Source organism: Leopardus geoffroyi, chromosome E3, assembly GCF_018350155.1.
Source record: "Leopardus geoffroyi isolate Oge1 chromosome E3, O.geoffroyi_Oge1_pat1.0, whole genome shotgun sequence".
NCBI classification, from domain to species: Eukaryota; Metazoa; Chordata; class Mammalia; order Carnivora; family Felidae; genus Leopardus; species Leopardus geoffroyi.
This window is the reverse complement of record NC_059340.1, coordinates 11,716,174-11,743,643: the sequence shown is the minus strand read 5'-3', so window position 1 is coordinate 11,743,643 and position 27,470 is coordinate 11,716,174. Positions and strand designations below refer to the sequence as shown.

At 49.4% G+C, this 27,470-nt stretch overlaps 1 long non-coding RNA gene across 1 annotated transcript; it reads right to left on the bottom strand.

The window, feature by feature from the left end:
• Positions 1-15,458: 15,458 nt before the first annotated feature.
• Positions 15,459-26,792, bottom strand: LOC123589240. Its single transcript, XR_006708227.1, has 3 exons — positions 26,572-26,792; positions 17,828-17,878; positions 15,459-17,287 (listed from the first exon to the last, which is right to left on the bottom strand). It is a non-coding gene; the product is annotated as an uncharacterized LOC123589240 (long non-coding RNA).
• Positions 26,793-27,470: the final 678 nt, after the last annotated feature.

Genomic DNA, 27,470 nt, shown 5'->3' with positions numbered 1-27,470 from the left:
ACTTGAATGAGGAGCTGTTGAGTCGTTGCCCTGGCCTTGGCTAGGCTTCCTCCTGTATCCGCAGACGGCTGCCAGGCCGGCTGGGGCTGGCCGGTCCAGAACGGCCTCAGCTGTGTTATGTGGTCTCTCGCCCTGGCCAGCAGAGACTTGGCCGAGCTCCAGGAGACTCAGCAGATCCGTGCAAGGCCTCTTGAGGCCCACCATTTTTGCAAACAACCTCTACAATTAGCCCATCGTACGTGCCCCATCAATGTTCCCTATTAGCATGGGCTTCTTCTGTATCATGTTCAGGGGCAGAAATGGGAGAGACTATAAAGCTGTGAAGGTCCAGCTTTGAGACGCTCCCGGTCCAAAATGTGAAATGACGTTTGTTCGCAAATAGCCGTAACAACGCATAAAAATAAGAAAACACTCTCCAGCCTGGGTTTCAGAGCTCAAAAGACAGAAACAACAAAGATGCAGGGGATAAAAAAGTTCTGGCAAGTTTACGTGCCCCTTAGGGACCGTATCTCAGAGCTCTTCATGACAAAACAGTCTTATGGAGTATTCTAGGCCCTAGACACCTGAATTGAGAGTAATCTAGCCTTCTACCTCATGATGGAAGGTTTCCCATCAGGTGGCCTTTCACGGTCACCCTCCTGATCTCCAACAGGGGAAGAGAGCCCCAGCATTACTTAACCCATTGAGTGCTTTATGTCCACCACGCTAGCAGAAGGAATGCAAGGGAAGATACAAGAAATAGAAGAGATCTACTGAAACTGGGGACAGCATTTCAGAGAGAGAGAGAGAGAGACAGTGAGAGAGGCTGATGCCAAGGCCCTGAGATGGGAGCATGCCCTGTAGGTCTTAGGAAGAGTTAAGAGGTTGGTGTGGCCGATCCGAGTAAGAAAGTCAGAGAGTGCTGAGAGATGAGGTTGAATGAGGTCGGAGGGTAGCAGTAGCCAGATCATTCTATAAGGGCATAGACTATGGGAAGACAAGAATCAAAGCAGGGAGGTCAGTTAAGAGAGGTGCTGGGATACTAAATATGTTTTGCACGTAAGGCAGGCAGGGTTTTCTAAGATATTAGTCATACAGAGCAAGAGAGAGGAACCAAAGATAATCCTGAGGTTGTTGACCTGGACCACGTAGGGCTGGAGGGCTATTGCCTGAGGTGGGGTAGACGGAGGCAGGGGTTCAGTCTGGGAAAAAAATCAAAACCTGATTTTTGGCATGAGACCCCTATTCATATACATGGTAATATGGAGCGAGAACATGGAGTTTAAGGGAGGGGTTGGGTTGAAGTCATGAGTTTAGAATCCACCAATGCATATATGGCATTTAAAGACTTAGGATATAATATATCACATATATTAAGGAATGAGGGTAGAGGACAAGGGAGGAGAGGACTGAGCCCCAGGCCCTGCAATGTTCTAAAGTCAGGAAAACAAGAAGAATCTAGCAAAAGTGGCTAAGGAACAAGCAGCCTCTGAGATAGGATGGTAGGAGAATAATCGAGGGAGGGAGAGAGAGAGAGAGAGGGAGAGAAAACTGTGTCCTGAAATCCAAGAGCTAGGAGTCAGAACACATTAGATTTACCCCCTTGATTTACCCCCCTTTCTCTTGATGAGCCTCGGTTTTGGGGTGTGGATGTGTGGGTGTGTGCCACAGGAGAAAGAGTATGGTTTAGGTCATCTATAAGATCTGTTTCAACTTGGGTGATCTGTGACATGGTCCGTCTGCCTGTTTCATTTCTATATACTTCTTTTTTTTTTTAATTTTTTTTTAAATTTTTTTTTTCAACGTTTATTTATTTTTGGGACAGAGAGAGACAGCATGAACGGGGAGGGGCAGAGAGAGAGGGAGACACAGAATCGGAAACAGCCTCCAGGCTCTGAGCCATCAGCCCAGAGCCTGACGCGGGGCTCGAACTCACGGACCGCGAGATCGTGACCTGGCTGAAGTCGGACGCTTAACCGACTGCGCCACCCAGGCGCCCCTCTTTTTTTTTTTTTTTTTAATTTTTTTAATGTTTATTTATTTTTGAGAGAGAAAGAGACAGAGAGTGAGCAGGGGAGGGGCAGAGAGATAGGGAGACACAGAACCCCAAGCAGGCTCCAGGCTCTGAGCCATCATCACAGAGCCCAATGCAGGGCTCAAAATCACGAACCGTGAGATCATGACCTGAGCCAAAGTCAGACGCCCAACTGACTGAGCCACCCAGGCGCCCCTCTACATACTTCTTTACAGAATATCTCAGCATCTGGGAGCAGAAGGCTGGCTGACACTGTCTTTCCCATCTCCCTCACTTGAGCATTCAGCCATCACTGAATTTATGTGGGGCCCTGACAGCTCTCTCTCTACACGATTAGCAGACTCTGCAGCACTGAAGAGACCAAAACTCTAACATATCATCCGTGACTAACCTCCTGTCTTTATTCTCCATGCAAAAAGCATCTGGTGAGAAAGACTCATTCTATGGAGTTAACAGGTTGCTTAATCATATGAACTTGAATTTATTCATCCGGCTATTTATTCACTTATTTATCCCATCCGTCCACACATTCATCCGTCCATCACTCCATTGTTCCATCCATCTCTTTCTCATCCATTGATCCATCCATCAATCCATCCGTCCATCCATCCTTCCTTCTATTTATCCATCCATCTGTCCATCCATCATCAAATGAGATTAATAGAGCACTTTCTCAAAGCCATGCCAAGTCTTGTGGAAGCATAAATGAAAAGTACATGTTCTCTGAAGGGTCTACATTTCATTTATTATTCATTTTATTTATGTTGGTAATAATATTATAATATATAATATAATATAACATAATATAATACAATATCTAATACTTACAAAGTGCTTTCTATATGACAGGTGCTGTTCTAAGTGTTCTATATATGTGAACTCTCTAAACAACCCTAAAAGGCAGGTGTTATTATTATTGTCATTTCATATGAGAAAACTATACTTAGAATCTGCCCCCAATTCAACTCTTGTTTCAATATTATGACAACAGCCCCAGTTTGGGTTCCAGCCATGGATACTTGAAACGAATATGTTTAAGACAAAAAAAATTTTTTTTCAGTAAACACATTTCTTCCAGAAAGCATTGTAGAGAGGAAAGAGAATCGGTCTAAAACTCAAGAATCCGGGTTCTGTGGTTAGCCGCGTGACTTTGGACGAACTCTTTCCCTTCTCTGGCACTTTCCGCCTCTCGAAGGGATCGTATCTCAGTACAAGGGGGTGGAAAAGCAGTGTTGGCAGTGACTGGATTTAGCAGAACTGATGAATACGGTCACGGAAGTTGTACCCTGCACAGCTCTTGGGGCCACCGTGTCTATAGGCTACATGTAATGGGGCCACCTGATGTTGTTGAACATGATGGTGGGTCTCTCAGGTGCCTTCTGCTTTTGTAATTCGGTGATAGTTTTCCTTCATTTAGAAATGAAACACTATTCTTCGTGCTGCAAAGGGGATCGTTTTTCTCCCCCAATATTTTCTAGCCCGGTGACTTCGGGGTACAATCTAATTTCACTCAGAACTCTCCATGCAGAAAACAATCTTCTCCAAATTCTTTCAGCACCTCTACTTCCCTTCAAAATTTCCCCGGAGAGATCTCTGTGTTGTGGAGGGGTTTGTGCATACTGAAGCAGGCAGGCCGATTTGAAATTGTGTCTTCACAGTTGAATACTTTCAACCCAAGGCGGAAGTCCGTCAGTCGTGGGATAGGAGAGGACTCCATCCTGGAGGCAGGGGATCAGCCTTCAACAAGAGCAGAGTGGCTGATCCCAATATGCCACAAGTTCCAAGGACCCAGAAAGGGGGTAGGAACATGGCTACCACCTCCCTTGGTTCATCTCCTGAACCCACTGACTGATGTCTAATTTTTTTTTCATTGAGACTCAGCTTTTGAAGACTCCTGCTTCTCCTTCTACATACAGATGTACCATTCAGACTGAGTTTCCAGAAGCATTTATTGAGAAATGTAGGTCTCTAATGGCATTGATAAATACTAAGGATCTGAGAGTGGGTACAAATGTCTACTTTAAGAAAGTTTATGTCTTCTATCACACACGTCTCATGTGCTCGTGGTAGAAAATTTAGAAAATAAAATTTTAACATGGTGTTTTTTGTTTTCCTTTGTATTTCCCATTTCTCTCTTAACTTTAAATTGTATACACTTTTGATTTTTACTTTATTTGAATCTACTTGCCAGAATGGTGCCGCGCATAAATTTTACGACTATTTTAATTTTTTACAGCCTCTGGTTTATGTTGTAAACAATTTGTTGCATGCTATCACAGCCTCTTCGTAAACATAATTTTTAATTAAAAGTTTTACTGAGATAATCATAGATCCACATACAGTTGTAAGAAAAAATACGCAGTACTCAACCCCGTTTCCCCCAGTGGTAGGAGCTGGCAAAACCATAGTACAATGTTAGCACCGGGTTGTTGACATTGACATAACCCACTGATCTTATTCAGACTTCTCCAGTTGTATTTATAGCTCATTTCTTTTGTGTGCGTGTGCACCCGGGTGCTCACGCGCTTAGTCTTACACAATTTTGTCAGATGTGTAGATCCCTGTATCCATCACGATCGGGTCTGAATATTTCCATCCCCACAAGGGTCCCCTGTGCTGTTCTGTGGGAACCACATCAACCCTCTCCTTCTTCCACCCTGTCCTTGACTCCTGCCATCCCCTGCTTTGTTCCCCATTTCTCTATTTCGTCATTCAAATGGAATCACACAGTACGTGACATTTTGACATTGACTTCCTGCATACTCTGCATACTTCCTGGAGATTCATGTACATTTTGGGATAATTTGTTCCTATGGAAAACACTGTGGGGTTTCCCCAAGAAATTAAAAACAGCACTAGCCTATGAGCCAGCAATTTTAATGCTGGATATCTGCTGAAAGGAAATGAAAAATCAGTATATTGAAGAAATATCTACGTTCCTATGTTCACAGAAGCATTATTCACAACAACCAAGGTATGGAAACAACCTAAGTGTCTATCAATGGCTGAATGGATGATGTTCCATATATGTGTGTGTGTGTGTGTTTATAATATATATAATTGAACAATATTCAACAGATACATTATTCAGCCATGAGAAGGAAGGCAATCCTGCCATTTGAAACAACATGGAAGGAACTTGGTGGCATTATTCGAAGTTAAATAAGCTAGACAAAGAAGGATGAATACTGTGTGATCTCACTTGTACGTGACATCTTAAAAAAAAATTCAAACTCATGGAAACAATAGAAGAGTAATTGCTAGGGGCTGGATGGTGGGTGGGGTGGATGGTAGAAACAGGAAGAAGGTGGAAGGAGGTACTAACTTTCAGCTATAACGAAGCGGGGGGAAATGGTTCTTTTTGTTGCTAGGCTGTGTCCCACAGTATGTATATGCTACACTTTGTTTCATCTTGCCCCTGTTGAAAAACAGCTGAGCTAGTTCCCATTTGGGGCTATTCTTTTTTTTTTTTTTTTTTCAACGTTTATTTATTTTTGGGATAGAGAGAGACAGAGCATGAACGGGGGAGGGGCAGAGAGAGAGGGAGACACAGAATCGGAAACAGGCTCCAGGCTCTGAGCCATCAGCCCAGAGCCCGACGCGGGGCTCGAACTCACGGACCGCGAGATCGTGACCTGGCTGAAGTCGGACGCTTAACCGACTGCGCCACCCAGGCGCCCCCCCCCATTTGGGGCTATTCTTAATAAACCTGCTGCACACAGAATTTTTTTGTGGAACTAAGTTTTCATTTCTCTGCAATAAATGCCCAAGAACGCCATTGTGGGATCATGCAATATTTATGCATTTAACTCAGTAAGAAAACACAAGGTTGTTTTCTAATCTTTTTAATGTTTGTTTTTGAGAAAGAGAAAGAAAGAGAGAGAGAGAGAGAGAGCTAGTAGGGGAGGGGCAGAGAGAGAGGGAGACACAGAATCCGAAGCAGGCTCCGGGCTCCGAGCCGTCAGCACAGAGCCCGACGTGAAGCTTGAACTCACGAATCTGAGCCGAAGACAGACGCTGGACCGACTGAGCCCCCCAGGCGCCCCTCAAAATTGTTTTCTAGAGTGGCTTTACCATTTTACATTCCCACCAACAACGAGTGGGTGACCCACTTTCTCCACACCCTTACCAGAATTCAGTATTGTCACTCTTCTGGTCATTCTGATAGATGCGTAGTGACCTCTCGTTGAGGTTTCATCTGGTGGAGCTCTTGAATCACAAGTTCAATTTCTTTAATGGTAGTAAAGCTGGGGAGATGGTCTACTTCAGAGGTTTCCCTGGCCTAGCACTTGTGGCGGGACACCTCCCTTCTCAGGGGGGCCCGAGAGTGCTTCCCCAAACCAGAGGCGGTTGTGGTAGAATCCTTTCCTGGTGTCATGTCTTCTCAGGGTCTCTGGGTGGTGACACAGAATCTCAGGTCTATGGGACAAAGAGCCTTGGGGTGGGGGGGAGGTTGTGTGTTGTAGCAGGTTTCTCTTGACAGGTCCATGTCTCTGCCCCAACATCTCTCAGTGAGGGAGGGGAGTCTCTGACCCAACAGTAGGGGAAGGTGCTTCCCTTGGCCACTTACTCATCCTACTGAAGTTATGCCACTCTCCCCCCGCCATTTGACTCAGGGGAAGATGATGTTGGGTTGAGGACTGGGCAATACTGGTCTGGGTTACCTTCTGTTGGGCGAGGGCGGACATCAGACACTCTGCTACTGCGTTTTTCCTCCAATGCCAGGGTCCCAAACCATTATGTCTTCTTCCTCTTACCAACTTTCAGAGTTGTGGTTAGTTGACTCTTATTTGCAGAATGTATCATTGTGTTTGGCGGGGAATCACAGGGAGCTACGAAGATGTTATTTGTCTAGACTGGAAAGCCTTGACATGTTGACCGCTCCGTCGTATTTCATGGAATTTCCTACCATCTCATTGTGTGACTTTGGCATAGTATTGTCGTCCAAGTGTGGCAGTAACAGGGAAATGGTTCCTCCCAATATGTTGCCGTTAAAAAATTGCTCTCTGCCTAAAAGTTGTTTCCGTTTGGATTCTAAGTCATAGGGCATGACCCAAAACGATATGACACTGCACGTTAACTAACTGGAATTAAAATTAAAAAAAGAAAAAACTTAAAACAAACCAAAACGAAAAAGCAAACACATAAATAAACACGTAACATATATAACCCAGAATGGAAATGGCGCTTCAGAGAGAATGAACATTCTAGAGTTTCCCTAGTTTGGCCATGTTCTGATTATCTACAGCTGTGTCACAAACCAGCCTAGACTTTGTGGCCTAAAGCAACAGCAATCACATATCGGAATCTGTCGCACAACTGGATTTAGTTGGGTGGCTCTCTCTCGAGGCTCCTCCTGTGGCTGCCGTCAGACCATGAGTGGGCTGGACTCATGTTGAAGCTTCCCCATTCACAGGCCCAGGGGTGGATGCCAGTTGTGAGCTGGGACCTCGGCCATGCTGTTGGCCGGAACACCTACGCAAGGTTTCCCTACGTGGCCTGGGATCCAGCATGGTAGCTGGATTCCAAGAACGGGTGTCCCAAGAGAGCGTCTAGGCCGTTGTGCTGTGTTACCTTTCATGACCCAGCCCTGGATGGCACAGACCATCCCTTCTGCCATATTCTGCTGTGAAAAGTGGCTCACCAAGCCCAGCTCATATACAAGAGGAAGGCCATCAAACTTGATGGGTAGAGTGTCAACAGATTTGAAATCAGGTTTTAAAGCCGCCACATAGAGCAGGGAAAAGAGGAAGGAGGGGTTGACCGGGTAGGAGGTGCCTATACCAGATACGGGTATTATAAGTTATCACGAGTGGGGGGGTGGGCACCTCGGTGGCTCAGTCGGTTAAGCCTCCAACTCCGGATTTCAGCTCAGGTCATGAGGTCGCAGCTTGTGAATTTGAGCCCTGCAGCAGGCTCTGCCCTGAATCCCTCCGCTGCTTGGGATTCTCTCTCTCTCCCTCTCTCTCTTTCCCCCTTTCCTGCTCTTTCTCTCTCTCTCTCAAAATAAATAAATAACTTTAAAAAAAATCTTTACAAAACAAGTTATCACTGGCTAATTCTGTCTGCAAGAGAAGAAAAGGTAAGAGGAACCCCGTGAGTTACAGGAGAGAGTTCGGCAGGTGGGCTATGGGAGTAACTATCTGCCATTCGTAGAATGACACCCAGGAAACACCACATCTCTCGACATGAAAAAGTGGCTTCTTTCAAACCAATGGGGATGAAATTCCGCATTTCTTATCAAATAGGAAGACTAAGTTTCTGGAGGAATTCTAGGCAACAAGGAGACAAAATATGGCCGTGGTATGTTTTTGCACACACAGACGCTTTGAGAAGCTCTGTTCCGTGAAAGAACCTTATTATATTTCTTACAGAAATCAGTGATAGGGGATTGAATGTAACACCATGAGCAGAACATTTCCAGGGGTGTTTGGCATTATGAGAGGATAATAGGGACATTATGAGATTCTGCCCAAGGTGGCCTAAATGTTCATTTAGAATATTTCATCCACGCGACGACTCAGGAAGCAGGAGGGAGGCATAAGCTTGTGCTAAGAGTTTTTCTCATATATAAAAGCTGCATGTCTTATGGCCCAATCATATGATTAATGTAGTTTCTTGATTGATGGTTTATATTTTATTTCTTTCTTTGTTTGTTGATTTATGTATTTATGTATTTATCCTGCTAGTTAAGTTTTTCGTTTTATCGTTTTAGTTCAGTCTTTCAGCTTTTTAGGGCAGTTTAGGGTAATCAGACATCCCCCAATCACGTTCAGGCCAAAAAAAAAAAAAAAAAAAGAGAGAGAGAGACATCATAACAAAGAATAACATTTTCTAAGTGTTTTTAAAAACTACAGACTAGTGGGGCGCCTGGGTGGCTCAGTTGGTTGACTGTCCAACTTCCGCTCAGGTCATGATCTCACGGTTCGTGGGTTCGAGCCCCACGCCGGGCTCTGTGCTGACAGCTCAGAGCCCAGAGCCTGCTTCGGATTCTGTGTCTCCGTCTCTCTCTGACCCTCTCCTGCTTGTGCTCTCTCTCTGTCTCAAAGATAAATAAACATTAAAAAAAAAATTTAAAAACTACAGTCTAGAGTCGTATCTTAACTCTCATTCAGGGCACCTGGGTAGCTCAGTCAAATGTCTGACCCCTGATTTTGGCTCAGGTCATGATCTCACGGTCATGAGATTGAGCCCAGAGTCAGGCTCCACGCTGAGTGTGGAACCTGGTTGGGATTCTCTCTCTCTCTCTCTCTCTCTCTCACTCTCGCTCTCGCTCTCGCTCTCTGCCCCTGACCCGCTCTCTCTCTCTCTCTCTCAAAATAAAGAAATATTAAGCAAATAAATAAATAAACTATCATTCCACTTAAAATTTCCTCCTTTCCCCAGATCAGCCCTGACAGAGGGACAGTAGATGGTCGCCTCTTTCCCTCTTGTCCAAAATCCACCACTTTCTGGCTGTACTTTGGGTCCGTCCAGGGTTGCAGAGGATTAAGGGGGAAAGACAAGGGGCAGGGACCTTCTTACTTGCAGGATACCTTTGCCATTGTGATTGGGCCTCCGGGGTGTGGCAGTTCTCTTTTTCACGGGAGGCCCTTGAGGGTTCTTTGGAGACCTTCCCCATCACCAGGAATACCTCGTGTCTGTGTGTCCCTTAATGGCGATGCCTCTTCCCCCTGGCTACTCACAGCTCCTTCATCCACTCTGTTGGGGGTCACTTGTCCTTACTGTCCCCTTAGCAATTCTAACATCTCGCACACAGAGACCTCCCCAGGTTCCGCCCTGCCTGCTCTGGTCACAGACCATTCCGGTCCAGTCCTGTCTTCGCCTTGGGGGAGACGGTGTGAGTTCAAACCCATCCCATAGCCCCTCAGGCCCAAGTGGGTCAAGCATCTGGTTCCCTGTGTCCCCAACTCCAACCCCCCCCTTTCCTGACCTGAGGCCCCCATGGGAGGGGAATCGGGACATACCAATGCCTTTCTCCAAATAAATTGTTCACGTCGTCCTGAATCGATTCCTACAGAAGCAGCCTGTGTGGTGGGACCATCGCTGGCTGAAACAGTTTCACGATCTCTTAGCACATCCTGCACTGGTCTGGGACCTTAATTAAGGAAGCTCATGTACTTGGCACCTTTCATGCTGTTCTCTGCCTTTGCAGCCTCTGCCAAAGAGTCTGGGCAACACGGTCACATCTATTTAAACACAATTTTTCTTTGACACTTCATTTCACTGGAGAGAGTGACTAGGAAGCAGGAAAAAGAGAATCCTGATAAAAAGGGACTTGGCCAGCTCCTCAAATGAAGGGCTGTTGAGGAAGCCTGACTCTTTGTTTCTAGCCTTGAACAAACCACTGCATGATAATCTTCTGTTCTTTCGTTACAAATTATATTTATTTTATTATTAATAGAGCTAAACTTATTTTCAAATGTGATTACCCATTCTTATTTCCTTATAACATTGCCCATTCATGACCCAAGCCCATTTTCTTGTTGGTTAATGAGTGCTCTTTGTATCTTGAGGACCTTAACCAACATTTTATTAGAGCCATTTGATTTATTTTCATTGTTTTAAAATTGAATTTTATTTCATGTGTACTGGGAAGCCATTGAAGGATTTTATGGACAGGAGGGATGTGATCTTATTTTGATTTAAAAGATTCTTAAATGTCAACTTTCTTGAGGTATAATTTACATACAGTTAAATACACTTACTTTAAATATACAGTTTGATGAGTGTTGACAAACATATACATCTATGTAAACACCACCATAATAAAAATTTATAATGTTCCTATTGCTCCAGAACGTTCCCTCATGTTCCTTGACAGTCCACGTTCCCATCCCCACCCCGATCCCAGCCCTAGGTGAGAGTTTCTGGAGACCTTTCACCCTGACTCCCCTAATGTGATCATCTTATATAATCAATTCCACTGCAACAAGGCTGTGGGAAAATTCAATTAAAGTAATAAAACTAAATGCGATCTTGAGCTGGATCCTGGAATAGAAAAAGGACATTAGTGAGAAATTTGGTGAAATCTGAGAAGCGTTTAATTTGGTTTGGTTAATAATTTCACACGAGGGGTGCCTGGTGGCTCCGCCGGTTAAGCGTCCGACTCTTGATTTCAGCTCAGGTCATGATATCGTGGTCATGGGATTGAGCCCTGCACCGGGCTCTGTGTTGACAGTCCCTGCTTGGCACTCTCCCTCCCTCTCTCACTGCCCCTCCCTTGCTCTCTCTCTCTCTCTCTCAAAAGGATATAAATAAACTTAAAAAATAATAATTTAATGTGATAACCATAAACATCTAAGGACAGGGAACGCTCTTTGTTGGACATATCTGCCTCCTGGGGTCCAGTACGTTAGGTGACCAGCACGGATAGATTTTGGCGGCTCTCATTTGTAGTTGGGACCGGGGTAAGGCTCCACCCACATGCCTGTTGATTCTTAGTGCCGTCCCTTAGATTACAAATGGAAACACACTGTTTTACAAGGGTGTTTTAGGACTCTGCCTCCTGCTACATGGATCCTGGCTGGGAAAGGACTTGGCATTGATTGTCCAAGGGGGATAGCTGGAGCTTCAGAAAACCCCTGGAAGCTCTGCACTGGATATTATTATTATTTTTTAATGCCATAAGGAGTTCTTTTAGACACAGTCTGGACACTCGAGGTCTGACCCTCTGGTTGGCAACCAGCAAAGAGGCATTTAGTCAAGTTGCAAAGAAAGTCAGAGCATCAGCTGGCATCTGGCAGAGGTGTGGCGCCCTGGCCAGACTCCCCTCTGGACGACCCTGCCCGACACCTTTTTTGAGGTGCAGGCAGGAGACCAAGAGCGGAACAGCGGTTGCCAGGAGAAGCACCGGGGTGAACAGAGCTTTGTCCCTTCCTGACATCTTTCCTGCAGACGCCGTTTCACATGCAGTGATGGATCCTAGATTGTTTTTCCCCTCTCTCTGCCAGAGCCAGCCACCTAGTTTAGACATTTCTATTAGATTAGGAGCCAGGAAATGAGAAAAACCCTGGCTCCAAGGGAGTTGTTCTCAGGTCACAGGCCTGCCTGGTAGAAATGCAGAGAAATACACAAGAACGCTTTATTGGGGTGAATAATCACCTTTGTGATTTCTCTGGTCTCCCTGCCCCTTCTTGCTCCCTTACCCCCCTCCCCGCCCCCCCCCATCCTCCTACCCACACCTCTCTTGCCAAGCTGGGTCTGCAGAGTGTTGGAACCCTGCAACTTTAGAAGAATCCTTCAGGATCACCGAAGCATGCAATCTTAAAATCACAGAATGTTCAATGCTCGGTGTTGTAGAAGCAACGTGTACTTCTGAATTGGGAGGAAGGGAGAGGCGAGTCCCGGTTTGCTGCCCATTAGCTGTGGGACTGCAGGAAAATCGCCTAGAACTAGCATCTGGAAGCCCTGATGTCCTTATCCGTAAAATAAGGACAATGGCCACAATGGTCAAAGTGGGCAATTCGCATACCGCGACTACCAACAGTGCGCATAATAGGAATTCAACAAACCCAGCTCCCTTTAGATTTTCAGCACCTTGAAATCCTAGAATGGGAACAATTAAAATAGCCACTTTTTAATTCAATTGCTTATACTGTTTATGAATTTCCTCTAAACAATCTATACATTGCCTGGGTGCCTGGGTTTTTTGTTTTGCTTTGTTTTGTGTTTTGTTTTTGTTTTTTTGTTTGTTTTTTGTTTTTGTTTTTGTTTTCTTTGAGAGAGAGAGACAGAGCACAAGCTGGGTAGGGGAAGAGAGAGAGGGAGAGAGAGAATCTAAAGCAGGCTCCACACTATCAATGCAGAGCCCAGTGTAGGGCTCGATCTCTGGACGGTGAGATCATGACCCGAGCCGAAATCAAGAGTTGGACGCTCAACCAACTGAGCCACCAGGGTGCCCCCGTGTTCGTTTTAAAAAACATCATTCAAAACTGAAGTCGTCTGACCAGGGCAAAGCAAAGATGGTCTATACACTATGGAGACATCAGAGTGATAGCCCTGTGAGTCCCTCCAAACCCCTGAATCTAGGAGGAGGCCCAAATTTGCTATTTGTGCAACCATATTTGGGGCTTAAGTGGAGACGTTTACATTTATTCCTGCTTCATTCCACTTCACTGGATGTGGCCAGTGATTTGAGCCCCAATCACGCCCCTCATTCCCCCCCAGTCCCCGCCCAGGGTGGAGGAAAGGCTCTAGATGAATCACATTCCAGGGCATTGACTGGCCCCATTTGCGGGTGATCCGTACAAACTTGTTCACGTGGCTATGACTTTCTCTCCGGCATTCTCCTCTACCAACTTCCTTCTATCTCTGCTCTGCAAATCTTAATCCTAGGAAGAAAGCCCTACCTCTGTTCTTCCACCCAAGCGAGTCTAGTTGAGAACAAGCCCAGGTGGTCCCACGTGCCCTGCTGTGCTAGGCGGAAGTCAGGTAGGGAAGGCCCTAGCAAATCTCATGACCATGTTCTGTGACTGATTCTCCACGGAGACCGACTAGTGTAAGGGACCGGGCCCTACTTTGAAGACATTTTCGCCTAGCAACTTAGGATAAATGCTTTCTCATGTGATCCAGAACTTACCAGAGCTCTGTAGGCAGGGTCCAGGGTCCAAGCCCAGCTAATACTGATCACTTTCCTTTGCTCTGCGCTGGAGAGGACATCTCCTTCCGGAACTCATCATCCTGAGTTACTAGGGTCAGCCCCCATCAAAACCCCCTGATATGTCGAGTCAAGGATGATGGTCGAAGCCTCTACTGAAGATCAAACAAGATGGCATAACTTTAGGTCCTGTAGAAGGTGGCTGAAGACTGACTCTTTGCTCCTTGTGATCGTGGGAACTTAGTTCCCATGGGACGCTCACGATTTGGTAGAAATCTCCACCCCCACTACTCTCTAAATTTGACTGTAACTAGAAAAAGGGTTTGCATGTATTCCTATAACTAAAAGTGTTGGGCAGTGCCTGAGTTCAAAGCAGTAAGCTCACATTCAAACCACTCTCTGCCGTGTAGGAGGTGACGTTACTGCACCTAATAAGATACACAATAAATATTTGCTTAATTAATAAACTCCAGAGTGCGGCTTATGGCGCTGAAGGCGCAGTGGGTCATTTAAATATAACTGGCCCTGAAAGACACATGAAGTCAGGCTGAGATCCGAGAAAAAATGGTGTTTCACTCCATTTGCTCACCATTTATGTACATTAATCCTCTCCTGCCAGACCATATGGAAGATGAGGGGGAAATGTCCTCTGGGGGCACCTGGGCGGCTCGGTGTTGAGCATCCGACTCTTGATTTCGGTTCAGGTCGCCATCCCAGCGCCCTCCACACGGAGCGTGAAGCCTGCTTGGGAGTCTCTCTTTTCTCTCTCCCTCTGCCCCTCTCTCCCGCTCATGCTCTCCCTCTCTAAAATTTTTAAAACACTGAAAGAAGAAATGTCCCTTGACCTCACGGATCCTAAATTCTCAAATAAGGCGAAGGGATGTGTGCACGGAGACACTGATTTTTCCCTCGTGACCGAGTTACAAAGAGCAATGTAGCAAGTTACACGAGAGTGGGGAGCAGAGAAAAAACTGGTACACAGACAGGGCACCAACTGACACCGGGTGAGGTCGTCTTATCATTCGGGGTGAGGAGGTCGATAGCCACCCAGTGTTGAAATGAACGTAACCAGGCACACTCATCCGGCTACCACGCGATCCCTGTCCTCAACTACCGGGGTACGCAATGGCTAAAACCACGAAGTGCTCTGACCCCCAGCCCCCGTTCCCCAAAGGCGGGAGCAGTTCAAGAGCGGACGGCTGCGGTCAGAAACCCGAACTTCATCTCTACTGGTCATTAGCAGACCCTGAACGCGGGGGTGCGGCGGGGGAATAAGGAGATGTCACCAGCAAAGTCCCTGCCCCAGAGACCATGGAGTCGGGTCCCGGAGACTGATGTGGAATTAAATGTGCCACTCTCAGAGGAACAAAACCCCAAATGATAACATAATCGCTTTTTTTTGCCCCCCTGCATTGTACCTTTGCTTGTACGAAAAGTCTGTGATGAGAACTATTTATCACCTCCCCTATAGATAATTCTCACTCTTTGTTTTTCTTTTTCTTTTTTATTTAAAAAAATTTTTAATGTTTATTTATTTTTGAGAGAGAGGGAGAGAGAGAGGCCAAGTGAGTGGGGGACGGGCAGAGAGAGAGGGAGACACAGAATCCGAGGCAGGCTCCAGGCGCCGAGCTGACAGCACAGAGCCCGACGCGGGGCTCGAACCCACAAACTGTGAGATCGTGACCTGAGCCGAAGTTGGAGACTTAACCCACTGAGCCACCCAGGCGCCCCATTCACTCTTTTTTTTTTTTTTTTTTCTTTTTCTTAATCAAACCTCTGTTTTGAGTGCCTGTAACAGCACTGCGTCCGTGGAACTCAAGGAGGAAAGTCCCTCAGCCGGAACAAGGGAGGGGTCACAATTTGTCTAAACCAGGCATGGTGGGTGATAACAGAAGCAAACAGCAACCCGAATCCATTCTGCCCGTCTACTTCTGCAGCTGGGGCCGCCCCCAAGGCCAGCTTGGGAATGCGTTTTCCAGCTCTGTTTGCTGTGGTGCCCACATGTGACTATGCTTCTGCCAGTTCATATAACTCAGGCTTGGGTTCCATATGCCACTTGCTGAAGAAGGAATCTCAGGACCAGAATTTCCGGGCTTTCCACCTTCCCCCTGGCAGGACGGGTGATGCGCGGAATGACTTTGGAAGCCATCGGCCTGGATTCCTGAGTCAGTGCGTGGAACAAAGCCGCCTGGCATCCTGAAACGCTTAACGGGGAGCTTGTGCTTGCGAAAGAAGAAAATGTTTATATTTGTTGAGTTGGGGGAACTATGGGACTTTTTATGTCACTTTATTTTGGAGTCCTTTTCAGCACCGGCCAGCTAGGATCTATGGGATTTCCTTTCTCTTCGCTAGATTTTAATCTGATTTAGAAGGGGGGAAGAAGAGTAGAAAAGAAATTGCCGAAGGAAATTCACTTTTGGTTTTGACACTTTCTTTCTCTGTCAGATCCCTGTGTGTGGTCCCGATGCCTGGAACAGCAGCAGCCATTTTGTGGCCATGAGGAAAAGCCAAGAGAATCCGGAGGTGTTGGCCCAGCACCCTGACACCACTGAGCCAATGAACCAGCCCTGGAAGCACCTGTCTTTTGCATGTAGATAAAGAACACGCATGGCCTCTTTTAGTATTCATACATACCGAGGTTAGAGGGGATGGAATTGGATGTTATCGGAAAAATCTCAGCTCGCTCAGTTCCTTGCTTTTTTAGACTGGGTTCATTCAGTCATTGTTGCCGGAAATGACTGGAAATACCACATTTCCATGAGAGTGGAGGTATATGAGGAAATATAGTTGGATATGAGACTGTCCTGAAGTGTCTACGGGGCACGTGGCCGATCACATCTGGAATGTGTCTATTCCGCATTACGTGTGCGATTGCATAGCTCACGTACAAAGATGTCAGAGCTCCCACGTCAGTGGCTGTTCGTGAATAGTTCAAATGCCTCCAGCCCATTTGGGATTGTCTCTCCCTCTCTCTCTGCCCCTCCTCTGCTCATGCACACCCTCTCTCTCTCTCTCTCTCAAAATAAATAAACTTTAAAAAAAAAAAAGCACTGAGAAGTTTAAAGAGGAGTCTTGTAGACATTGTAGGGTCCGTTTAATGCCATCTCTTTAAATACCCTAAAGATACATAAAGGGAATTTAACATCAAAAAACGCTTCAGGCAAGACAGCGACTAATAGATTTCCTATTACTTTGCGTCTCTAAGACACCTTATTTCCAGAAAACAAAACAAAAAAAAAGGGTATCTTGGATTCATTATGTTGCCTTCAGTGTGCCATTGACTCACCACAGTTGGAAAGTGTTCACGTTTCCCCCTAAGAGCTGGTTCTTCCTACTGTTTTTTAATATGACAGTCCTTTGACTTACGGCAGTGCAGAAAAGGGACTTAAAATTTATCCTCTCCAGTGGAAAATGCCTGTCCAGGAATCAAGTGCATTCTTGCCACCTGAAAACCATTTCAGGCACAGCAAAGGATTCTCCAGTGAACAACTTCTGTCGCAGGTATAATCCACCCTGGCAGGGAAAGGCCAGAGTAACCCTTAGGAAGACGTGGCTGCTGACTTGGGAAATGTTGCAGTTCCTCAGGGTCAGGCGGGGAGAGGCGTCTGGGTCAGGCTGAGTGCTCCTGCTTGCTGGAAGAAGTCAAAAATCTCCGGCAGGGATGTCCTGGTGTGCTGGACAGCAGGTCAGCAGGACAGAGCGGACGGGAACGCAGTGGGATCCAGGAAGGCACCAGAAGCCAGAAGACAGGACAATGTCAACAGGGAAAGGGCCACGGACTGCTGGGGCTGGGTCCCGGCCCCAAAGCTCAGCCAAGAGGCCAACTCCTTGAGGCAAGGTGTTCCGGGGCGCCCCACGGGGGTGCAGTCAGAGGGTGACGCCCGGCACGGGATCGGAGAGATGGGGAGACAGCTCAACGGGTGGGGCAGGAATGGGAGAATTTCATTATAAAACCCAAGGCCAAGAGTATCTGGCCAGGTGGGAATGGGTGGGCACCGAGACCCCAGTTACAGGCGCGGCCAGAACCCACAGGTGCAGCTTCCGGAGGCCCGCATCCCAGTGTGAACATGGCCGCCGGAGGGATCTGGAGTGCAAGGTCGAGTAGACACAATGGGTCGCAGAAAGACAGCTCAGCCCGGGAAGGATTCCTTGGCCAGTGGCGGCCTTGCCACGCCACTCTTGAGCCCACAAAATCCTGCTTTCTACCAGCTTACCTTTTTCTTATTTTCTCTCAATCTTCTCAAGTGGTGGGATAGCCTCTCGACCTTGAAAAAAAACACCCCGAAAGTTAGGGACTCGGAACAATTAAGCTTCAGTGCCTCGGGTGAGGAGGTTACTTTGCGGGCTTCTGACACATTCGTGTGGCTGTGATTGATGGAAGGGCCCGTAGCATGGGACGGTCCGCGCTGGCCTCACTCACAGGCCGGAAGGTAGGGTTGGCTGTCGGCTGGGCGTTCTGAACCCCCCAGGGAGACCCGCGCCCATGTGGGTCCTCCAAATGGATGTCAAGTCGGGATGTGACATCTAAGAGGTTTATCGGGGAAACTTCTGTGAGGGGAAAATGAGAACGGGGGCAGAGAAACCCCAGGAGCCATCAGATCATGATGTGGTCAATGCCCAGGGGAGACAACAGAGAAAGGGGAGGTAGGGCAGGACCGGACTTAGAGCAAGGGTCTGGGGAAGCTTCCATGAAGCTGATGGGAAGCCCTGTCAGAGGACCCGGCCCCAGGACCCTGCTACCCGGGAGCAGCTGAGGAAGCATGACCTCTGTGCTACCCATGGCGGTATGCTCTAGAACATGGCGGGTGGGGCCACTGGTCACTTGGCACCCTGTGGGCCAAATGCAACTTCCCATGGCCATCCGTGGTTGGCAGAATAATGGCCCCCTGAAGACATCCTTACCTCGTCCCCAGAACCTGTGAACATGTGACCTTACATGGCAGAAAGGATCTTGCAGGTGGGGTTGAGAGATAGGGAGATTATCCTGGATTATCCAGGTAGATCCAAAGTGATCATAAGGGTCCTTCTAAAGGGGCAAGCCGGAAGGTCAGGGTCAGAAAAGAACATACACATGATGCTAGAAGCATAGGGTGGGGTGCAGTGGGGCCCTGAGCCAAGGAATGAGGCAGCCTCTGAAATCTGGAAAAATCAAAGACAGTGTTCTTTCCTAGAGCTTCCAGAAGGAATGCGGGTCTGTCAACACCTTGACTTTAAACTAAGGAGACTAGGGGCGCCTGGGTGGCTCAGTCGGTTAAGCATCTGGTTCTTGATTTCGACTCAGGTCGTGATCTCAAGGTTCGTGGGTTCGAGCCCCGTGTCGGGCTCTGTGCTGACAGCTCAGAGCCCGGGCCCGCTTCGGATTCTGTGTCTCCCTGTCTGTCTGCCCCTCCCCCACCTGCTCATACTCTCTCTCTCTCTCTCTCTCTCTCTCAAAAATGAATAAACATTAAAAAAAATTAAACTAAGGAGACTGATTTGGGGAATCTGGGCTCCCATAACTGTACATTAATAAATCTGTGTGGTTTTAAGCTACACAGTTGGTGGTCATTTGTTACAGCATCCATGGGATGCTCGTACATGGCCATGAGCTTCCTCCCCAGAAGAGGGCTTCCTACCTGGGGGTCTCCTACCTAGCGTCCCATGAGGCAAAGGTTCAAGCCCTCTGCAACCTGAGGCTTGGGGGATGTCACCAAATCACTTCTGCCGTGTTTTACGAGCCGACGCTAGTCCCCAGGCCCACCCGTATTCAAGGAGGAACTGTCTCCCCCCCGGGTGGAAGGGCCAACAGCTCACGTTAAGAAGGGGCAGTCTCTGCGGTCCCCAAACAATCCACGACAGGTGGCTTCTGGCAGGCAATGGAGCAGGTCTCATCCACCAGGGCTCAGGAAGATAAAGTTCCAGCCTAAAGGTTTGCAGTAATGATGGTCAGGCCTGGCTGCGTGACAGAATCCTCTGGGACACCGGCCAGGGTTCTGCGAAAAAACAGAAACCACTGCACATGCTCCACGGCGACAACGAAATGAGGGGCGTTAGTAACCACGGCGAGGGAGGCAGGATCCACGGGTGATTAGGAAAACAGCTTCAGGAGATTTGCCAGCAGGGGGGCAGCCACCAATGACCTTGGGGGCTGAGAACCCCCGCAGTAGGTGGCTCTTAGGGAGACACCAGAGACCCTCAGGCAAAACCCTGGCAGAACAGGAGGCCTCCTGGCAAGGAATCTAGGAACGGGTCCAAGGATGGTTTAAAGGGCGGCCGTGATGCAGGATGCCAATGAACAATATCATTCTGGGGAGTTTTTCGGAAAGCGCCCGGGCCCCGCCCAGGCCAACTCAGCCAGCACTTCTGGGGATGGAACCTCAGCCCCAGGACTGTTTAATTTTTTTTTTTTTCAACGTTTATTTATTTTTGGGACAGAGAGAGACAGAGCATGAACGGGGGAGGGGCAGAGAGAGAGGGAGACACAGAATCGGAAACAGGCTCCAGGCTCTGAGCCATCAGCCCAGAGCCCGACGCGGGGCTCAAACTCACGGACCGCGAGATCGTGACCTGGCTGAAGTCGGACGCTTAACCGACTGCGCCACCCAGGCGCCCCAGCCCCAGGACTGTTTAAGTGACTCCTGGAGACCTCCATGTGCAAGGTTGAGAACCACAGCTTAATACCTCCTGATGCTCCCCTGCCGGTGCACGTGACACCTGCTACTTGTCCATTTCCCCTACTGGGAAATCTGTCAGAGAGGAAGTGACTTTCCTGAGGTCGCGTGGAAGGCCTGGCTTTTGCTCCCTTAAAACAAATGGGCTCAGGGGCGCCTGGGTGGCTCGGTCGGCGAAGCGCCCGGGTCTTGATTTTGGCTCCGGTCGTGACCTCGCGGTTCGGGAGTTCGAGCCCCGCGTCAGGCTCTGCGCCATCAGCCTGGGATTCTCTCTCTCCCTCTCTCTCTGTCTCTCCCCTGCTCATGCTCGCTCTCTCAAAATACATAAATGGACTTTTAAAAAAGGAAAAATGAATAAAACACACGGGCACGGCTGCATGCCTGTGACGGCCCCCCAGCCTCCCGGCCATTGCTGAAGAGGTGCCTTGGATCCCGAGTATCGGCCCCACCTTGGACTCCACATCGCGACTCACGTCCGATGCCTCTGCTCCTGGCCTCACACCGCATCTCCCAGCGGTGACAGGCTAAGACCAGGACCCCTGCTCTTGCTGACTGACCCTCCCCCACGGGCCACCTTTGCTTCTAGATTCTCAAGGAATGAACGAGCGAGCATTGCAGCGAGAGTCACTGCAATCCTTCCGGGGCCACCTGCCCGGGGGCCTCTCTGATTGCGTCTCTGCTTCGGTCTTTGCCTCGCCCCCCATACATGTGACCCTATGCTCATCAAATTAGCCAGAGTGACTCCTGGACCTCTCTGTTCAAAATCCCCCAATGGCCCCTCGCTTTGCTTAACAGCAGAAGCAAATTTATTCAGGGGGCCCGTAAGACCCTACAGAATGTGCTGGACTCTGGTCCCCATAACTTCTCTGCCTCATCTCTTCATCCCTCCCCATGCTGCCTCCAGCTGCACTGCCTTCTTTGCTGTTCCTCACCATGCCAGACATGCTCCTACCACAGGGCCTTTGCACTGGCCATTCCCTCTGCCTCTGACTTCCTGCTTTTAAGTCTTCGCTCGAATTTCATACCCTCATAAGGGCCATCCTGATTTCAAATTGTGATTCCCTCCCCCCCAGAAATCCCTTACCTCTACTCCCCTGTTTATTGTTTATTGGCTGTTAAAATGTAAGCTTTACAAGGTAGGGGCTCTTACTGAGCGTTGTTCATGGACATGCCCCAAGAGCCTGGACCAGTGCCCCCACACCACAGACATAAAATGCGTATCGGTCAGAATGCCATAACCCAGTGTGACCCTTTGGAGTCTACACTGAACTTGCTTATTGAAGCAATCACCCCAGTGGGAGTTACATCTGACCGGTGGTAATTAGAAGAGTATGACCCTGACTCCTAGACTTTTCCTTTCCATGTGGTCTCTGAGAAGACAATATTACCACGAGGCAGGGGAAGTGATGGGCCGCCCGGCCACCGGCAGTATGCAGAAAGATGTCCAAGAGGGCAGGCAATCGGCCTGAGGTAGTTCTGGCTGGTAGTTCCCTCAGCTTTGGGGGCCAAGGCAGGACTACCTCCTCTGGTGAGGCCCTGGATTCATAAACAAAGCAAGACCATTGCTTCCGAGGGGCCAAAGTCTTCCTTAAGAGATAGAGTATACGTCCAATGGGTCTCAACAACAACGACAAGAACAAGCCAGAAGGTTCTGCCCTCGTTTCCATGCATCAAGAGTCTGTGATGAGCCTCCAGTTTCTCCCCATCCTCTGCCAAGCTCAGTTTGACTCCTTTAGCTTTCCAGAAAAAGCAAAAAAAAAAAAACATGCATGGTCCCCAGCCAACCTTTCCAGTTGACCTGCCAGGATAAAGGCCCTTGGTTCCCCCAGAATTTCAATCTTCTCCCACAGCGGTGCTCTGTCCCCCTGGCTGGGACACCTGCTCTAGAGTCCCGTGGAGACCCCCTTCTCCCTCTTCTCTCCCCTGCTAAGGTGAGTACGCATGACTGCCCCCTGCCACTGTCAGCAATGTCTATGCTCCATTTCCCTTGTCACCAATCCAAACCTGCTTGTCTGCCCCTTTGCTCCCCAGGACCCTGGGGAGACGGGAGGACATAAATGACCCAAACCCCAAGGTCTTTTGCCTCTGTCTCAGACAAGAAGTTGGTTCCTTTTGGGGCGCCTGGCGGACTCAGTCAGAAGAACGTGTGACCTTGATCTCGGGGTTGTGCGTTCCAGCCCGACATGGGGTATAGAGATTACTTACATAAAGAAGAAACTTCAATAATAAAAAAGAATTTGGTTCCTTTTAACCTACGTCCATCCGTTGTCTGTTTTCTTCACCGAAAAGTCCCCCTTTGGTTGGTCTTTCCCCTGGGAACCCACGGCTCTATGAGGACATCCGGAGCCTTCCCCAGGCCAACTTTGGCCTGTGAAGAATGTCTCCAGTGTCTCCTGTGTACACATATTGCAGAGGCTCTCTGGGGGGTGACGTTGGGTGCAACTTGGTCTCATTCGTCATCAAACACTGGGCTGGCAGCGGTGGCCGCCTCGATGGTCTCAACACCAATAGGCACCATGGCCCATGCGGGCCCAAGATGGCGGAGGGGGTGGTGTCCCACAGGACTGCCTGCCGTCAGGTACCGGGGAAATGAGGCAGATACACGAGGCCATCTCTAGGTCCTTCCAACCTTGCCTCACACGTTGCCGAACGGTCCCATCACATTTCTGCTTCCGTCTTCCTTACACTTGGGAAGCTCAAAGAGGAAGCAGGTGGCTAGCCTCCGAGTGGGTTCACAGAAGAGGCTAAGGCAGAGCGACCTGCCTAAGGCACCCAGCCGGGCCGCGGTCTCAGCACAAAATCCCTCCCTGGGCTGGAGAAAGGAAAGAGTTCACGGAGGCATGGAGCTCATGTCTCCCCGGAGTGAGAGGTTCCAGAATTTCTACACAGGAAGGGCATCCGGCCTGAATATGCATGAGGTGGTCGAAGCCGAGTTTCTAGAGCTCTACCCACACGCCCGAGACCACGCGAGAGGCCCGTTTCAGAGACCGGAGGATGGGGCTTCCCCCGGCGAGGACGGCTGTTTGCTGCCCTTTCTGCGCAGCGTCTGATACACTTCCTATCAGTACCACGTCGTCCTTGGACCTCAGGTCCGACGTCAAGCGAGCCGTCTTACTTCCCTGGGCCTGAGGCCACTTCTCCGCTCCCTTAGCCGTGCGTCCTGACATCCTGAAATCAGGCCTTGCCCGATTCCCCCCACTCTGACAGATTCTGTGTCCCTGGCCAAGTTCCGCACGGAAGACGTTTTGGATGGGTACCCGGTTTCCTGCCTCGACCTCACCAATCCCTGCGGTCTTGGAATCTGTCTCCATCCCTCCATCCATCCTTGAAACATTCGACGAACACCTACAGTGTGCTAGGAATCGGGAACCCAGGTAGGACCTCCCACCCGACATCTGCGACGACATCCTCTCTACGAGCGCTTCCCCGATGGCACGTTTCAAACGTCAAACCCCTCTCCCCCAGCCCCACACTCCCTGACCCGTTCCCCGCCGTACCCCTCTCCATGGCAACCATCACTGTGGCACATTCTACGGCTCCGACTTGCTACTTGCTGTTCTGCTGGAACGTCAGTCCCACGAGAGTGGGGTTCCGGGTGTTTCATTTGGTGCCGTGTCCCTGCCGGGCTGGCCGAGGAGGCGCTCAGAGAACCGTTATGGACTAAAGCACGAAAGAAAGTCCACAGTCTGTTACGCACCGCCCCCCGGGCACTCTGGATCTGTTATTTTATTCCACTTTTTTCTCCACCCCGTCGTAGTCCTTCGTGAGAGGCAATGCGGTCCTCTAATGTGAGTGAGGTCACTTTGCTCTCGAGCGACGGCCCAGATGTGAGCCCAGGCCCGCCTCCTCCTGATTTACTGTAGTCCTGGGGACCACGTGGGGCCTCGTCATGAAGACAGAGAGGGAAGAGGAGAGGGCGACAGGCAGGAAGACACGGGAGCACCCACACGGATTCTGGCGTCTCCGGGTAGAACGTTCTGAGTTCCAGGACTAGAAAAGCATCGTGGCTGTTTGTGTCGTTTGATTTGTTGTCCAGCCGACCCGACCGACATTTTAGCACAGCCCTCCTGTGATGTGGCCGCATCACAGGGGCATGAGGGGAATCTTCGAGAATTGGAGTGATTCCCCTCCTGGGGGCCACACGTCACCAGCATCCCCATGTGGGGGCTTCTCGGAGCCGTCAATAGACAAACGATGAGCAAGACACAGCGATTGCTAGTCTGCCCGAGGGCAGGAGGAGAAAGCCACCCAGCAGATCGGCCCCCCTGAAGATCCTTCTTACAAGGAAATGCGTGATTTATGAGGCATTTAGGACACAGCACGGAGGCCCCGTGTGTTCCCCTCCAGGGAAGCGGCTGTGGTCGGAAGCCGAGACGCGGGGCCTCGAATGGCCCTTCTTGTTTCTCAAAGAGGGACGGAAAGCCAATCTTAGGGTGAAAGATGGCCTGGAAAACGCAGGAAGTACAGTGTAACCCTCCTGTCGCAGAAGTCGATGCCTCCAATTTCATGTTGGAGAGCCACCCTGACACGTAAACCTTAGGACCACGCACAAGGAGTGTGGTGTTAAAAGTGAAGGACTTTTTGAGTCCACGGACCAGAGACATCACGTCGACCGCTCCTGCGGACCCACTGTGCGCCGCTTTGGAATGCAACTCATCTCGGGATGATAGAGCTCCCTCCTCCCCCCGGAGAGGCTCAGCGAGACCGTCCCATGTGGGACCGCACGGAGGATGGCCTGTTTATAGTCCTTCTGCACGTCTGTTAACCCGCCACGCGGCCTGAGGGACATCCCTCACCCTTATTCTCTTGGGTTTCCCCTCTGTACAGTTACAGGGCCCGGCAAGTTAAATTCTCAGGACCATTCAGCGGAAACATTCTTTACGCACATGACGTTGCGGCTAAAACAGTACAGTTTTGGGGCGCCTGGGTGGCTCAGTGGGTTAAGCGTCCGACTTCAGCTCAGGTCGTGATCTCGCGGTCCGTGAGTTCGAGCCCCGCATCGAGCTCTGTGCTGACGGCTCAGAGCCTGGAGCTTGTTTCGGATTCTGTGTCTCCCTCTCTCTGACCCTCCCCCGTTCATGCTCTGTCTCTCTCTGTCTCAAAAATAAATAAACGTTAAAAAAAACTTAAATAAAATAGTACAGTTTTGAACTTCGCAGTAATCCTGAATGGGAGTCGTCTACCTTACCCAAGAGGTGAGCTTGGCTGATTTTTCGATACGTCCGAGGGGGACGGATATCGTGCAAGCGGGGACAGAGGCAAAGCCACTTGCTGAATTTCCACACTTGTTCCTAGGACCTCTCTAGGTCTCGGGGGCCGGTAAGGCTCGGTCATTTGCAGGAGAGAAAGCAACTCTGTGGGAGCATGGGGACCGGCACGAATACTTAGGACACCGCTAAGGACCAGCGTTCTGTTTCTGGGGGTGCAGATGTGGCAAAAGCCAAGGTCCAAGTTCCGAGGTATCAGAAGCAAACTGCATCTGGGACCGAGGGGGCGCGTTGGGCGGGTTGGCAGGTTGAGCTGCACGGGGAGCCCCACGGTCATTTGTTTCTCCGTGTCCTTCCTCGGAACAAGAAACTCGGCTGCGGGAGCCCTGCTGCTGGTGTGCCTATTACCAGCGAGCTAATTGAGTTTGGCGGCCTTGAAGATCCATCAGGGGAGGTAATGTGATGATGTAATGCTATGTTCCTGTCCCCTGGATTCCCTTCCTGCCATTACCGAGGCCTTATTTATGAGACCGGAAACGAACAAACAAAACAAAACAAAACAGGAAACAGGATGGCCTTTGGATGTGGCTTGGACGAGGCTGGAGCAGAGCACGGCTTAGCTGCCCTTGGACTTCTCGTGCGTTCGAGATACGGGGGTTCAAGTCAAGCCCTAGTAGGCGGGTGGCCATACGCCCCCCCCAGATGCCACTCACCCCAGAAGACGGAGGCTCCAGCTTTGCTAAGCTGTTTTTTTTTTTTTTAATTTTTAACGTCTTGTATTTATTTTTGAGAGACAGAGAGACAGAGCGCGAGCAGGGGAGGGGCAGAGGGAGAGGGAGACACGGAATCCATAGCAGGCTCCAGGCTCCGAGCTGTCAGCGCAGAGCCAGACCTGGGGCTTGAACCCACAACCCATGAGATCATGACCTGAGCTGAAGTCGGGCGCTCAACCGACGGGGCCACCCAGGCTACTTTAACAACAGCATCCGGGCCAGGTGGCCTTCAGATGCCCAGGCATCCACTGCAGGTAGCAGAGAAGGGCTTAAGGACTAGGAAGAAACTCCCGGAAGAGTTCCAATATGGGAAACATCGGTCACTTACTGCCGTATAATCCGGACCGGCCTGACAACCCACGTGTCCCCTCCAGCCATTCTCCTATGTTGCCAAGGGACTCGAGATTGAGATCAAACTCCGGCCCTTAGGAGCTGTGCAGCTTTTTGAAAGTCACTCGACTGCTGGGAAGTTCGGTTCCTCATACCCTCCTAAGGGCTACCTGAAGACACAGGAGAAAACATGATAAACACCTGCTAGATACAGGGGCTCTGAGAAGCTACGACTGTTATTTCAGTCTGCTGGTGTCAGAAACCCTTCTTTTTTTTTTTAAGTTTATTTATTGTTGGGGGTGGGGGGGGGCGGGTAGGGGCAGAGAGAGGGAGAGAGAGAGAATCCCAAGCAGGCTCCATGCTGTCAGCACAGAGCCCGGCTCGGGGCTCGAACTCACGGACCTCGAGATCATGACCCGAGCCGAAGTCGGCCGCTTAACTGGCTGAGCCACCCGGGCGCCCCCATCCGAAACCCTTCTGATGAAATGGACAATGAACGTTTGTTACGAATTTTATCCTTCGCTCTCCAGATGCAGAGACCTGAGCCTCTGTGCTCGTCCCTGGGACATCTCTTACCTTCCTGTTTTGCCCCTTAACGCCTGCACCCTAATTACCCTCTTTTTGCGTGGCCTCTCCTCTAATGGGACACTCGGTGCGACTGCTTTTTTGCGTCGCAGCTCCTGGAGGTCCTCGTACACGTAAAACAGCCCGGAGATGCTCAGAAGTGTTTCCTGAGTGAATAAATGATGGTGGTATCCCTAGCCTCACGCGCACACACACACACACACACACACACACTATGGGATTATTGCAATACTTTTCCAAACCCACTGCACAGCAATATTGTCTGCATTGTCTGAATCCCTCCTCGACAAAACGGGGGAGGAAAACTCATTG